The sequence below is a fragment of the Callospermophilus lateralis genome, chromosome 8, assembly GCF_048772815.1.
Source record: "Callospermophilus lateralis isolate mCalLat2 chromosome 8, mCalLat2.hap1, whole genome shotgun sequence".
Taxonomy (NCBI): Eukaryota; Metazoa; Chordata; class Mammalia; order Rodentia; family Sciuridae; genus Callospermophilus; species Callospermophilus lateralis.
In genome coordinates this window covers 39,713,052-39,728,747 of record NC_135312.1, presented here as the reverse complement: position 1 = coordinate 39,728,747, position 15,696 = coordinate 39,713,052, and the positions used below count along the sequence as shown (strand labels likewise).

Here is a 15,696-nt window from a genome sequence, read left to right as displayed (position 1 = left end):
CCCCATTCCCAGTCCATCGGGTTCTGATTTCTTTCTTGCGATTGGAACACTGAAGTGTTTCCTCTGTGGTTTTGCATTTCCCAGATTTAATACCCCTCCCTGAAAATACACCAAAAGTAAGGTAATTTTCTGTGCAGTTAGCTGGGCATGTCACTTTTCTGAGACCCTCTAAGAAGGGGCCATTTTGCCTTCTGGGCTAAACCATTTGCTTTCCCTTCATGATTAGGATTTTAATTGCATCTGGACATTGCTGAGTTGGAGCCTTACCACTCGCTGGAAAGTCCAAGTGGAAGTGACACTCTAAAGCCATGGAGTTTGACCAGACTCTGGCCTCCATGCAGAGGACTGCCAGCAGTGAGTAATTCTGGCTTTGGAAAGGGCACATTTGTAAGGCTAAATTAATACGTCCTGTTTCTCATCCGTGACTTCTCTCCATTTCCAGTTTTAAACAGTCAGCTGCCTTGGTTACATGATCATGCAAAAAACATTTTTTTGGAGGTGTGCGTGTTTCTTGTCTTTCCCAGAATGGACTCGAGTCTTGGAACTAAATCAATCAGCACCTATCCAGATGCTCACAGGAGAGGAAGGAGAAATCAAATCCATGTCCCTTACCTTTCTGAATGGAAAACCCCAAACATCCAGCATCCCCAAATCTCCTGTCATTGTTCTCCAGTGATGAGAAGCTGTGAAGCAGATGAGGAGCTTGATAGTTTCCATTAGGTGGACAGTTTCCATTCCTTTCCCACATTTTGTTCTTTCATTTCATCTGATAAGGTTGAAGAGGTGCGTGTGACTGATATAAATTGCCTTCCCTCATCAAAAAACTATGCCGGGCGCTGTGGCGCACACCTGTAATCCCAGTAGCTCAGGAGGCTGAGGCAGGAGGATAGTGAGGTAAAAGCCAGCCTCAACAATTTAGCAAGGCCCTAAGCAACTTAGCAAGACCCTGATCCTGTGTCTAAATCAAATATTTTTTGAAAGGACCAAGGATGTGGCTCAGTAATTAAGTGCCCCTGGGTTTAAACCCTGGTACTAAAAAAAAAAAAAAAAAAAAAAATCTCCAGAATCAGAGTCCATAAACATTCCTAGAGAGGGCACTTAGTGGTAAAACACTGGAAAGAAAAGTGAAATAGCATCTAAACTAAAGGCCCAACCTCCTCTGATCTTCCTTTTTGTTACCCTAAATTCAGTACACAAGTCTTTAGTCTCCAATGAGAAAAAAATATCTCACCAACCTCAAGTTAAACGACTTATGTGGCCTTAAGGCAAAATATCCCAAAGCTCCACCAGACCAAATCCAAGGTGACCAGGGGGACAACTGCTCTCATGTCGTAACTCGCATATTTATGCAAATGGTAACTTGGGTCCCGCTGGAAGGCATCGCTTTGCCTCCTAAAGGACTGTTTTACTTGTCTTTGACCAGCAGCCAGCTGCCCTGGGGAACAGCCACGGCCCAGGAGAGCTAATTGCTCACCATTGGAAGTACAGACGAGGACAATGAAGAAAAACAAGTCAAAGTTGGCCCTTAGGACTGAGAACACATGTGCGGGCTTCTCCTTGGCAAGCTGAATTTTCCAGGTGGGACTTACTTCAGTCCATTGCGTGGATTATTGATTAAAAGAATCTTGTCACAGTTAGGATCCTAAAGTCAAAAGGACAAACCAGCCATCCGGCCATGGCAGAAACACACACAGAGGCCAAGGGATCCGCAGTGTCCACGTGTGGCATTCAGAACTGTGGTGGAGACCAGCAGTCAGCAGCAGCAGCTGTGATCAGAGAGGCCAGTGGGTACCTGGGTGACACGGGTCCTACTTCCATGACGGAAAAGGATTCCTTTTCCAGGGCTAACAGTTTTTCAAGCACAGTTTTTGGCGAATCACTGGAACTGTCAGCCACCAGAAGTGCTTAAGCCAACCACTAGGAAAAGCAAGATTTGGAAAAGCACAAAACTTCCAGAAATGCCATGTGTAAGTGTTCAACTAGCTGGGTCACTTTGCAAGTGACTTCACCCCTCCCACCCTCAGTTTCTTCATCTGTATGATGGGGGTGATCATTCTAAGATGGCATTGGGAAGTAACTGAAATAATACAGATAATTAGCACAGGACCTGGAAAACAGTAAAATGTCTAATAACTGTTAGCCAAGACGTTACTGCTGCTGACGTGATGTTGTCAAAGAGGGAGCAGAGGAAACCCTTATCTAAACAATAATTCTATATCTTAGAAAAAGCCTTAGCCATAAATATGTTAGTTTTTTTTTCTTTCTTTTTGTTTACAAACACTGGCCAATGTTCAGTTATGACAACACTGCTTATGGAAAACCTTTGAAACTTTTGGCAAAGTGTGAGGAAAAAGTCAGAATCGCTTGATTTGTCTGATACAGTTTTCAGTGCACACTTCTTTGCATATTCAAAAATATAAGAATGCCCAGGATTCTGGGGCCTGTGGGTCAGCAGCTCCTGCTTATTTAGAAACTGGTCCCGGTACAAACATGTCCCTGGCCTAATGATAGCCTGAAGGTACAGTGACCCTGTGTTTATTTCCTTGTTGATTTCCCTTCCCTGGCTGCAAACTCATTTTCCCATTGCTTGCAGGAAAACAACATCCAGGGGTGCGGTAAGCCTGACTTGGCAGCCCAAAGGTGAACAGACCATCCTGGCTTTTGGCGAGAGAAGGAGGAAGTTCAAGGGAGCCTCTGTCCATCCAAACCAGCACAGATTTGTCATCGATGCTAACAAGTAGCATTCTGTGGGGTGCTCTCCTTGGAGGATGCCCACAGGTTGCTCTCAGGATTGGGGATCTGCTCCCCACGTCTTCATTAGGGCAGGGGATGTATTGAATGAACTCTGAGGAGGGGGATTTTCATGCCTATTCAGAAGGTGGGACTCAGGAGAGAGATGGAAATTTTCCTGATCTGCTGCTAAGCCAGAGAATCAGCTCCCAGGTGGATTGTCCCAGAGGCCTCACACCACTGGAAAACTACCCAGCAAAGGTAAGAGGGCCTGGTTCCCCCACCAGGTGGAATCTCATGCAATTTCCAAGTACTTTGCCCCTGCCCAGGCTCCTACCCTGGCCCTATCCGACACACATGCACACCACCCCCAAGTTGGGGAGGAACACCTAGTAGGGACCTTCCTCAAAACACTAGGAAGTCCTCCAGACGATAGCGCTTTTTGGGTCATTTTTTTTTTTCCTTACTGACTTTATGAAAATCTTCTCCTTTGCTTTTTTTTTTTTTTTTTTTTTAAGGAAACTAAGTTGCAAAACAGATCAGTAAAAATGTATGCAATCCCAGTAAGGCCAATTGTATTTATATAACATTAGTCTTCATTAGTTTTTAAAACATATTCACAGGCACATTTTGTTTCATTTCTGCAGGACTAGGTTTTCTTGTTGCAAGAAGAGACACTGTCCCAACACTGGGTCCTATGTCACAGTGAAAGCTCTATGCCCAAGGAATGCCAAAGAGGTGGTGGGGGCTCTTCAAAGCTTGGCCTTAGCACAGAGAGGAGAGGAGATTGAGGGAGAGCATTTCAGATCAGCACATGTCCTCAGGGAGGAGTTTGTGGGGTGAACATTTACAGCAAGACCATGAGCATGTGTGTGGCTGCAAAGGAGAGGCTGGGGACACAGACAAGAGGAGCCCTGCCTTCTGTTTGATGTAAACATGAGAGTTGGTTGTGCAATGAGCTGTGTGCAGCATGATATGAATGTTCGGGATGGAGGGGGCTTGGGGGGCTCACTAAGTGTGTGAGAGCTGGGCTGGAGGCTTTGGAGACCTGTGGTGGGGAGGTGGGAAGTTTCATAGCAGAGGCAGTATGTGGAGGGAGGTGGCATAAAACAGCAAGAAGAGCTACATAGATTTGATTTCAAATCCCATCTTTGTTTTCTCTTCACATATATATTTATTTCCATAGTGATCTACAGGTATTGGAAACCATAAATGCATTCTGGGTCCTTCCAAGTCCAATACAACAGCACAGAGTTCATTCTGTCTTTCTCCTTTTCTCCATGTTATATAAATACAATTAATCTTATTGGGATTGCATACATTTTTACAATCTTTGCAAGTTAGTTTCCTTTTTTTTTTTTAAAGCAAAGGAAAAGATTTCCATGAAAACTCCCTTCTTTAACATTTATTGGAGCCAGATTCCAATGATATATATTTGATTATTTAATATACTTAATAAATTTATAATATATAGTAATACATTATATATTATTTTATATAATTTAAGATATATTCATATATTTAATCATTTAATTGTTTAATATTTTTGCTCATTTGTTTATGCCCTGGATCCCAAAAACCTACAGCTGGCACAAGCCCTGTCCTCGTCCCCACACAGATGCCCTCCTTCCCTGCTTAGGCTCTGACAACTGGTCTGGGCCTCTACATCCCTCCACCACTCCTCGTGGTGCCTACCTTGCTTGGCCCCACATAATGACCTTAAGGACTGTGGTCCATCCTCTGTATTAGATGGCTCCTAATTTATGATTGTTTGACTTACAATTTTGCAACTCTAGGATGGTGTGGAAGTGATATGTTTTCAGCAGAAACCATACTTTCCAGAACTCATACAACCATTCTGCTTCTCACTTTCAATACCATATTCAATAATATTTAACATGTTATCATCAAATGGGCTTTGTGAGAGACGATGTCCTGACTCTAGGCTGACGTAAGTGCTCTGAGCACATTTGAGGTGAGCTAGGCCAAGCTAGGATGTTCAGTAGGTCAGGTGTATCAGGTGCATTTTCAATTTATAATATCATCCACTTACAATGGATTAGTCAGGATGTCATCCCGAGAAGGATCTGTATTATGTCATTCCCATCTTTGAGCTTTGAGGGGCAGAGCTGTCTTTCCAGGTATATAGGGCACGTGTTCCTGGCCCCAGGCCTGGAGAGGTGAGCTCACACCCTTTATCCCATCCCATTCAGTACTGCTCTCATTTACAAGGACGCGGGCTGCTCAGGGTCTGCTTAGGGTAGCAACAACATTTTCAGGGAACAAATTATTCTCTGCGATCACTGCTCCTATTTCTATTCTGCCAAAATCTTGCCCAGGCTCTCCCTTGCTCAACAACAGGTACTAATGAAGCAGTGAAGCACCAGGTACCAGGGGTTTGTTTTGTCTCTACATTGAGACACAGAGTTTTTTTTGTTGTTGTTGTTTTTGATTTTTTGTACCAGGGATTGAACCCAGAGGCACTTAACCACTGAGCCACATCACCAGTTCCCCCTACCTTTTTTTGTATTTTATTTAGATACAGGGTCTTGCCAAGATGCTTAGGCCCTTGCTAAGCTGCCGAGGCTGGCTTTGAACTCATGATCATGCCTCAGCCTCCCAAGCCGCTAGAATTACAAGCGCACACCACCACACTCAGCTAGACACAGAGATTTAAAACTAGGGTTTCCATTCTTAAAGGACACTCCATCTACGAGGCAGCAGACAAGCAGTCAGTGACAATTCCATATGACCAAGGGCAATGAAAGCTGTCTTACTGAGGAAGGGCACCTAACCCAAATGCAGGGGGAGAAACGAGATGCTCAAGGGGAATCCTGGATGGGTCAGGATCAACAGGGAAGAAGGGCCAGAGGGAGGCAAAGAGAGTGGTGTGAAAGGCAAGAGGGAGAAATGGGTGGTAAGTTCCAGCAGTTAACTAGTGTGGCTAGTGCCAGGGCCAGAGGCAAGGGCAGGGGCTGGACAGACAAGTTGGTCCAGGTGGACCATGCACACCAGGTCAAAGGCTGCATTGTAGACTTTGAGCCAAGAGGCTCTGGAGCCGAGCTCTCCGGGTCCAACCTGGTTCTGCAACTTATTACTAGCTTTTCCATCTTAGGCAAATTAATGTGCCTCAGTTTCCTTCACTGGAAAATTGGAGGCTGTAACAGTGATGACTCATGGGACTGACCTGATTAAATAAGTTCTTCTACATGGTACACACAGAATGCACAGCATATGAAGCATATGATCAATATTAGATATTAATACGATTTTCCAACAGGTGGATCAAAATGGGTTAGGGCACTGGCAATGCAGGATCGTTAAAAAATAATTTTTAAAAACCCAAATTGCTTAAAAGAAAGAAATTTTTAAAGAATAGATTTGAGTATTTCAAAAGAAACTGTGACATCATTGTCTTCTGAAAAATCAGAAAATTTTGGACTTATTTTATGACTTCTTGGTTTTCTTTGATATGTTTTGGGGAAGGGGGCATCATAACCTTGTCATTGTTTTGGCCTTGAATGGTCCTGGTGTTGCCCTGCATGCTCAGGAGACCTCTCGTCTATTGGTTTCCCATTGTTAGGGGTGGCCTTTGTGTGCACTCAGTGGGTTTTGGGCCAACAGTAATGGTCATGATCTTCCTGACAACCCAATAACCACCACCAAGGCTACCCCAGAGCTTAAAGCAGAATTATTGCTAAATCAATTCTGCATCATGAGTGTATCTGTGGGGATGGAAGGGCAAGGAACCTTGTAATTCTTGAAACTTTTCTGAAAGTCTATTTGCAGTAGGCCATGGTGATCTTTTAGCATGGGCTTTTAGCCCTGCTGTTGGAGCTGTGTGGCGGTCCTCTCTTCCCTACAGTCCACATCCCTGAGAACCAGGGGAGCCAAAAGAGGAAGAGGAAAATGCCAATGATATATCAAAATTAAAAACACCTGTACCCCTAAAGACACAATCAACAGAGTGAAAAGGTGACCCAGAGTGGGAGAAAATACTTACAAATTATATATATCTGATAAGAGATCAATATCCAGAATATATAAAGAACTCCTCCAATTCAACAACAACAACAACAACAACAAGAATACAATTTAGAAATGGGCAAAAGACTTGAACAGGCATTTCTCCAAAGAAGATATACAAATGAGCAAGACCCCCGTGAAAAGATGCTCAGCATCACTAATCATTATGAAAACCCCAATCAAAACCACAGAGAAATGCCAACTCACACTCATTAGTTTAGTTTTTGTTAAAAAGAAAGAAACAAGTGTTGTCAAGGATGTGGAGAAATTAGAACCTCTGTGCATACTTGGTGGGAATGCATATTGGTACAGCTATTGTGGAAAATAGCAGGACAGTTCATCAAAAAACTAAAAGCAGAATTGTCCTATGACACAGCAATCCCACTTCTTGGTATATATCTCAAAGATTAGGAAGTGGAAACTCAAACCAATGCTTATATATCTATATTCATAGTAACATTATTCACATTAGCTTAAATGTGAAAGGAAAGGTATCCACTGACAGATGAATGGGTAAACAAAATGTAGTATATACATACAATGCGGTGCTATTTCACCTTAAAAGAGTAGGGATCTCTACACGGTGTATAACTAGAGAATTGAAATGATGTTGTGCTCCATTTTTGTACGACGAATTGAAATGCATTCTGCAGTCATATACAACTAAGTAGAATAAATTTTAAAAAATATATAAATGTTTAAAAAAGAGAGAAGGGAAATTCTGACACTTGGCATAAGTTGGATGAAATTTGAGGACATTATGTTAAGCGAAATAAAGCCAATTACAAAAGGACAAATGTTATATGATTCCTGCTGCATGAGGCATCTAGAGTAGTCAGATTCATAGAGATAGAAAGTGGTTAAGAGCCGGGGGTTTGGGGGAATTGGGAATTATTATTTAATGGTAACAGAGTTTCTGTTTTGCAAACTGGAAAGAGTCCTGGAAACAGTGGTGATGGTTGTACAACAATGTGAATGGACTTAACTACTGACTACACACTTACAAAAAATGATTAAGATGGCAAATTTTATGTTATGTGTATTTTACCATAATTTAAAAATGGCAATGAGTTGGATTGGGTTTTTGGTTGTAGTTTGTTTGTTTGTTTATTAAAAAGGTGGATCAATGATTTAGGGGAAGATGATTAGGAGAACTGTAGGAGAAAAAAAATATCTCAGTATTTCCTAGAATATTTCATAGGTGGAGACCTATGTTATAATACTTAAATTTTATTTTAAGGCTCTTCTTTTGGGGGAAAAATTATAAAGTCTTGGTCAGAACTTGGTCATGCTTCCTTTAAAGATTAGCTAAGACACTCTGTTAAATCACAAAGACCAGACAACTCCACCAATTAACTATATAAGGAGATTGCCTCCAAACACCTAAGGTGGCATCCTATTGAAGGTACAGAAATGAGATATATTATGCAACAGGCTTATTTTTTAGTGTGGGTGTGAGAGCACATAAGTGTGCTACTGAAATATTTCAGGCTGTAGCTCTTGATGGATGTCGGGTGGTATATGAGAGGATTTTAAGAAACCCACACCCTGATAACCCAGTTCTACATAAAAATTTGTAGAAATAGACCAGCATGAAGCTGAAACTGAATGTGAGGGCACAGCCATGGCAGGTAAAGCATCTGCCTAAACTCTGGTCCAAGAAGAAGAAAGGAGATGGAGCCAGGACCCTTTCCTCCTCCAGGTAACTAACCTGGCCAGGAGTCCAGCCTGGGCTGCCAGAGCCTTCCTGCCTCATATAGCTTCCTGCACCTCTTTTATTTTTGTTGGTGTATTATAATTGTACAAAATAGTGGGATACCTTGTGATATACACATATAACCTAATTTGGTCCATTTCATTTCCAGTACCTCCCCTTTCCCTCCTCTCCTCCCATCCCCATTCCCTTTGATGGGTATCTAGGCTGGTTCCATAACTTGGCTATTGGGGATTGGGCCGCTATCAACATGGGTACACATATATTGCTATAGTATTCTCTCAGATACTTGATAAATATCAAGGAGTGGTACAGCTGGGTCATATGGTGGTTCCATTCCTAGTCTTTTGAGCTTTTGAGCTTTCTCCACCTCTAAACACACATGTTCACTTCATCTCCATGTGAGGCATCTTAATTGATTCATGCTAGATTAGAACAATAATGAAACAACAAGTGAAAAAAAAAATGAATAGTGGGTGATGGAGCTTTGTAAAGCCTAAGCCAGATGTGTGTTTTCATTTGTTTATAGTACACTTCATTCTACAAAGGGACTGAGGCAACAACTGCAGGACAGAAAGGAGAACTGAGGCCACACAATTAGCACGGCCCATTTCTGGCCAGCACAGAGTTTTAATTTTTTAATTCTATTATCTACTAACATCTTAAAAAATTAGGAAATTTCATATAAAAATCTAAATTTTGAATTCTTTTAAAACAGGAAAATCCAGACCTACTGTCCCTACATTCATTCACTTGTTCATGCACTCAGCAAAGAGATTTGGTGACAATTCTGTGCAAGGCACTATTCTAGGTATGGGGGGTATAGCAGAGGTGAAATAGACAGCAACCAAGCAGACAGATTAATGAGGAAAAATTAAGGGAATTATAAATGCCATGAATAACTTAGGGCTAAGGGGTAGAGGTTGAAAATAGGGTAGGGGACAACATTATTTTAGTAAAATGTGAGGGAAGACCTCTTCCAGATTGCCAGTCCCCACCATGCCCAGTACCCCCACCCACTTCAATTATTCAACTGCCCAGCAGTTGGGGGAATTTGAGTCTGGGAGTTCTGCAATAAAATATGGCAAATATATATAAAAAAAGAGTTTGAATTAGGATAAGGGCAAATTAGAGATTGTTGATAAGGCCAGAAAAAATAAGAACCCAGCAGAGATGACATAAGAGTCTTCTTAATCGATATAGTTGGGCATTGGATTCAACTGAGCTTCCTGTCAACGAGAGCAAAAGGAAGATATGTGCAGTGGAAGTTATGGGCAGTGATGTCACCCATAAAGCCACCCCTTTCCAGGTATAAAGCTCTTCTCTCCTGAACTGAGAATAGGAATTGGCTGCCTCAGACTTTACAAAGGGAACTGAGTAAAAGAGTGATCAATACCTTTATTGACATACGCATATGTCCCATCACTTCAATCACTCTTCCAAAACCCCTTTATTGGGACACTAAAATAAGCATTAGAGAAGGAAAGTGGCAGTCTTTCTCTCCAGTGTCCACAGATAAGAGACGAAGGCACATCCCACCTAATTAAACCTGGTGGGCAGTCATTGAGAAGACAAGATAATGCAGAGCAGACGGCTAGCTCCTGCTATGTCAATTCACAGTTCATGGAGCATTAGAAGAATGAACGGAGTGCCTGTCACTCAAACATCTTCCTTCCATAAATCTTTTTTTTTCTTTTTTTTTTTTTGTTAATGGGATTGACCTCAGGGGCACTTAACCACTGAGTCACATCCCCAGGCCTTTTTATATTTTATTTTGAGAAATTAAAAGGGTCTTTCTAAGTTGCTTAGGGCCACTAAATTGCTAAGACTAGGTTTGAACTTGCTATCCTCCTGCCTCGGCCTCCTGAGCTGCTAGAATTATAGGCGTTCACCACCGTGCCCTGTTCCATAGTCAGACAGGGACAAAGTAAAGGTTCTTGGTGGCACGCCTTAGTGCCAGCCTATTACCAAAAAGCAATTTCTGTGGCCCTTGGCCTTTTGATTTAAGTAAGGAAAGCCTCCTTTGTTTTCTGGAGTAGCCCTGTGGAGAAACGCCAATGACCCACGTAAGGGAAGGAAATTACTAAATCTACTCATTCACTTGCTGCATGAGAGGACTCTGCCACACGCCTGGGCTGGTGACCAAAGGCCAGGAAATCTCAACTGCCTTCTAGAATGTTCCTCGGTAGATCTCCCTTGGCTCCAGTCTCCTAAGCCTCCCTAGAATTGCTAAAGAAGCCCCTCCCCTGGATTCCTACTGTGTCCTGGCCATCATATATCTCCAGGTGCAGAGCAAATCTGCACTTTCAAATATGTTCCTGTCCCAAGGAAAACACAAAGACAGTGTAGCCAAATTTTTTTGCCCTTATTTTTTGGCCTGGGTGCTGCCTTGTCCTGGGTTATCTTTTTGCTCTCTGGAGATTCTGTGTGCTCACTCCCCTCCTGTTGGCAACAATCCGCAGCTGTCTGAGGGCCCGGACGGCAGGTAGGTATTATTTCTCTCTCTCTCTTAAAAACTGAGGACAGCATTTTGACTGTGCTGCTTATAATCCCTTCCCAGACTTCCTCCACCCCCTTGCCACACCTCTCTGCCACTCTGGTTAAATATGCCCTTTGAGCCAACCTCACAGAACTGGTTCTCTGGGTTTGTAACAAGGACCTCCCAGAATACCCAGGCGGAGCTCCCTCTAGCAGGAGCCTCACAGGTCTGTGCTTCTCCATCTGGCAACAGGCCCTTCAGGTATCAAATTAATCTACCCCACCTGAGAGGCTCCTGAGCACCTGACGTGGAATCCCACTAGGTCCAGCAAAGAGGTAGCCATGATCATCCGAGGATCTGCTGCTAGAATCCCAGATGGTGCCATATTTTCTGACAAACTTCATCCTGTAAATTTCTTATGGACCTTAAACTAATTCATGGGCACATATCAACACTTTACTTAAATCACTTTCCATTTCTTTCTTTTATCACTAAAATGAAGTGCAAAACAATGAGTTCAATTTACCCATCGGGTTTTATTTTTGAAGGGCAGGGGTCACTGTTGCTAAGACTTCCGAGTTCTTTAAACATTTTAGTAGACAAATAAAAATTTGTCACCAACTGGTGCTGAGTGGCTAGGAGACACACCTGGCAGGGTGCCTGATGTTCTGTGAGTGCCAGATTCGTGGAATCTTGCTAATTGTTGTGGAGTTCCTACTGTGGGCCAGGCACCCCAAACTCAACTCGGTTTGGTTTCTTGTGTTTCATCCTCAGATTTCTGGAAAGTCCTGTTGTTATTCCCATTTTTCAGATAAAGAAAATGAGGTGCAAAGAGCTTCAGAAAGTTGTCCAAAACAGTGGGCCTGGGTTTGAACCCAGATCTGCTTCACTCTGAAGCTCTTAGGAGGCAGAAGGAGGTGAGGGAAAGGGGAGATGGTATGAGGTCTCAAGCCATCGATTCCTCAGTCCCCTCAGGCTTTATGACTCTCTCTCTATCCCACAGCCCTTGTCTGATTAGTGAACATAGACTCCATCTCATTCTCTGCATCAGTCACTCTCTGTCCATTCTGGGTGCCACCTGATTCAGTTATAAAGATCAAGGTTTCTCAATTTTCCCAGGACAGGCATTTGGAGCTGGTAATGCTCTGACATGGAGACTGTCCTGTGTGTTGTAGGATGTTTAGCCACACCCTGGGCCTCTGCCTCCTAGATATCAGTAGCTCCTCCCACATCTGACAACCAAAAACATCTCCAGACAATGTCACATGGCCTCTGGAGCACAAAGTCACCCACTTGGAGCACCAGCATCCTTCCTGCACACAGAGGCAAAGGGAGATTACAGTTCCTCAGAGGCCATGGTCAAAGTCCCCAGGGGTTGGAGCTTCCTGGGCAGCAGTGGGTGGTCTTTGGTCATTCTTCAAGGAGAATGATCTCTAGACATGGCAGCATTTTGGTCTCAAACTTGACAGAAAAGACTGGGACTCCAACCAGCCTCAAGCAAGCCTCAGGTATCACCAGCTTGTAAGTGGATGGAGCAAGAGTCCCCCCAGAAGGCTGCAGGGTCAGGATTACCATTTGGACAGGAAATGGGTACCTTTGGAGATGGTCCTTTCTTCCAGGCCATACCTGTGCATTCATTTGACACCGCCCTACCCCAGCACAAGGGGTTAGAGTACCCATTCCAGATATGACTTTAGGGGTATAGAGGCTATGTGAGAAGGACTATGTGGTGCTGGTTTCTCGTGGCCTATCATAAGGTGACAGTGGCAGGTCACCAGGCCATTCATCCTAGGCCCCAGAGTAGGTATCTAATCTAAAATATTGACATAATCCTCCAATGCTATATGCTTGCTGAATTTTAAAAATATGTTCAAAATCATTAATTTGTTCCAAATAAACATTTAAAATATTTCATATCTCTATTTTGAGATTTCTTTGATTGTTAATCTCTCATGAGCTGTAAAACATGAAAGTGGCCTGAACCAGTCTTGACTTTGGATGAGCCCCGTTGCATCATGTAAGCAGAGTAAGGCACATGGGGAATGCACAGGGCTATAAGGCCCTGGGCTCCCAGCTTCTTCCCCACATGCTCTGATCAGTGCTGAAAATTCTATGAGAACAAATTAAAATAAGCCTACCATAGGATCTAACCATTGCACTCCTAAATATTTACTCATGAGAAATAGAAATTTACCCCCGTCCAAAGAGTCGTACCCCAGCAAGTCTCATATTTTCACAGAAGCTTTATTGGTAGTAGCCCCAAACTGGGGACACCCCAAATGCCCATTCATAGGTGATTGAATAACTGTGACTATGCTGTGTCCACACCATGGAATACTACCCCACTGTGAGAAGTGTTGTCACACACAATATGAGTCTCCAAAGTGTCAAAAAAAAAGGATGCACACTGTCTGATTCCACTTTTGTAGAATTCTAGAAAATGCCGACGACCTAGAGTTATAGGAACCAGATCAGTGTTTGTGTGGGGATGTGGTGGAGGGACCAGGAGGACACTTTTGGGGGTGATGGATATGCTCCTTATCTTGATTGTGGTGATAATTTCGTGGGTATATATGTATGAAAAATTCATTAGGATTGTGATATTAAATATGTGCATTAGGATGGAGTCCTGTGTGTTAGGAGCAGGGACAGAGGCATAGTCACTTGGTCCACTTAAGAAATTCCACCATTTCTCTCTCCTTGGATTGAATGAACTTGGGGGTTGTGGCCATCACTCCTCAGCCCTGTCTGGCAATTGTTAAGGAAGTGTGAGGAACTCAGAAACAACACATCCGCTTCTTGGTGGGTGAGAGCCCTACTATGCTAGGGTTCACTGTTCCTGAAGGGCACCTTTTATCTGCTAACTCTCCTCTTGGGACCAAAATCAAGAGATCAAAATACACCGGATGGATATGCATGGCTAAAATCCCTCCCTCCTGGAGAGAGAAGAGGGTGGCCCCTACTCCCCCAGAACAGAGAAGGTGGCCCAGCAACCTGGATTTCCTCCAGCAGCCTCAAGCCAAAAAACCCGTGCAGCATCTCAGTGTTCATTGAAGAAACAGAATCGGTGCTGCCTCCAAAGCCGGGCTCTGCAGGTGCAAGCTCCAATTACAGCAGCCGGGCTTCCAATACCTTTTCATCCCCAACAACAGCCAGGCCTCAGCCCCAGCCAGGGATTGAGGGAGGCCCCGGAAGGAGTGCCGACCAGACTGGGAAAAACAAAGACTGTCCAAGCATAGCTCATGGGAGTCAAACCTGAAACCTGGATCTGCTTTCAAAACTCTTGTGAGAAGGAGCCAGTGCACAATTCGGGGAAAATCAGTTCACAGGACACAAGGAAAGAATCCACCTGCCGAGGTCCTTACCCTCTCTGTAAGATACTGTGTGGCATTTTCTTTTGCACCCCAGCAAGTCTCAGCATTTTTATAACAGCAGTCTTACTGGTTGTTTCCACCATTGACAAGGCTCCCCCTACAGGGATGTATTTCCCAGGGTTATGGTTGCAGTATGTTCCCCTAAATTGATGGTTCTTTATTGTTAATATCACATCAAGGTTTAAAACAAAAGCACCGGATCCTTCATATTTAGCAAAGAGGCGTGTGGCTGTTGATGCACTTACCAGTGCTCCATCTTCCACAGAAAGCACCAGGGCCACAGACTGTCTCTCTTACTCCTCTTCCTTCTCATTTTTTCCTGTGGTTTTTGCAAAGATTAGGCTAAAATGTTGACTCAAAGCTCCAGGCTGATTCTGTAACAGAGTTAGCTTGTTCTGCAGCCAAAAAGGCACTGCCGGGGGAGAAAGATGTGCAGCCACCTCCCTGTGACACTCTGGGCTGCTTTCCCCAAACCTGCTTCATGAGAAGCTGCTTCCTCACCTGTATGACACTCTTGTTTTTAACACCTAAATCTCCAAAGAGTTAAAAGTAACAAAAGAAAGTCAAAACCTATATTTCTACCACCACTATCCTATCAGTCAGGTTTCTGTGTCTCCTTCTAGATCTTGTTATTGAGCCAATTATTTTTGTCTACTTAGCATGTGAATATACATATAACTCCTGATTATTGCTCTGACTTGTCTCCTCCACTGGGCTTTGCAGTCATGAGACATGAACCGCTTATAAGGTGAAAACAAAAAAAAAAAAAAATAGGCCATTTGGCACTTTAGCACTTCAATGCAATTCTGGTTAGGAAGAAATAGGCTGAGTGGCTGCAAGTCTCTGGTCACCACATTTTCATCAAATGATCAATACATAGCTTTGTCTTAGGTGTGTTTCTGTTTGAAGAAACCTTATCAATACACATGATTGATTCTTTAGCATTGAACGTGTGTCCAATAGCACTGTAACTCATGCCTAAAGGAAGCTTATCTAATGTGAATATTTGCTCCTTAAAACACATGTCAACCTTCTTAAGCTTTGGAATACTAGACAACACTTCAGCACTACACTGAAGGGCCATTTGAAACAGTGGAATCATAAGTTAAAAGCACAAAAATGAGAAAAATGTGCCACAAAAAGAGCCCTTCTGAAAAAAGAAGGCTAAGGTCACCTTGTTGGGCCCCAGCTGAAGATGTGTGATCTGGTGAGTCAAATTTTCACTGCTCTGAACTTGTCCACAAATGACCACAAAAGCACTTTGAGTATTGATCAATTGGGCATTAAATTAAACTTTATTGCCTGGCACAGTAATGTACACCTGTAATCCCAGCAACACAGGAGGCTGAGGTAAGAGGATCACAAGTTCAAGG

General features: G+C 43.2%; 1 protein-coding gene across 4 annotated transcripts in view; it reads left to right on the top strand.

Moving 5' to 3' along the window:
• The first annotated feature begins 2,638 nt into the window (after positions 1–2,638).
• The window catches only part of Lnx1 (ligand of numb-protein X 1), a 166,191-nt gene continuing 153,133 nt past the window's right edge, over positions 2,639–15,696 (top strand). For all 4 annotated transcript variants that reach the window (XM_077110220.1, XM_076864616.2, XM_076864617.2 and 1 more), the window contains exon 1: positions 2,639–2,991. The gene's annotated coding sequence lies outside the window, so the exon portion shown is untranslated. The remainder of the gene's footprint in view (positions 2,992–15,696) is intronic.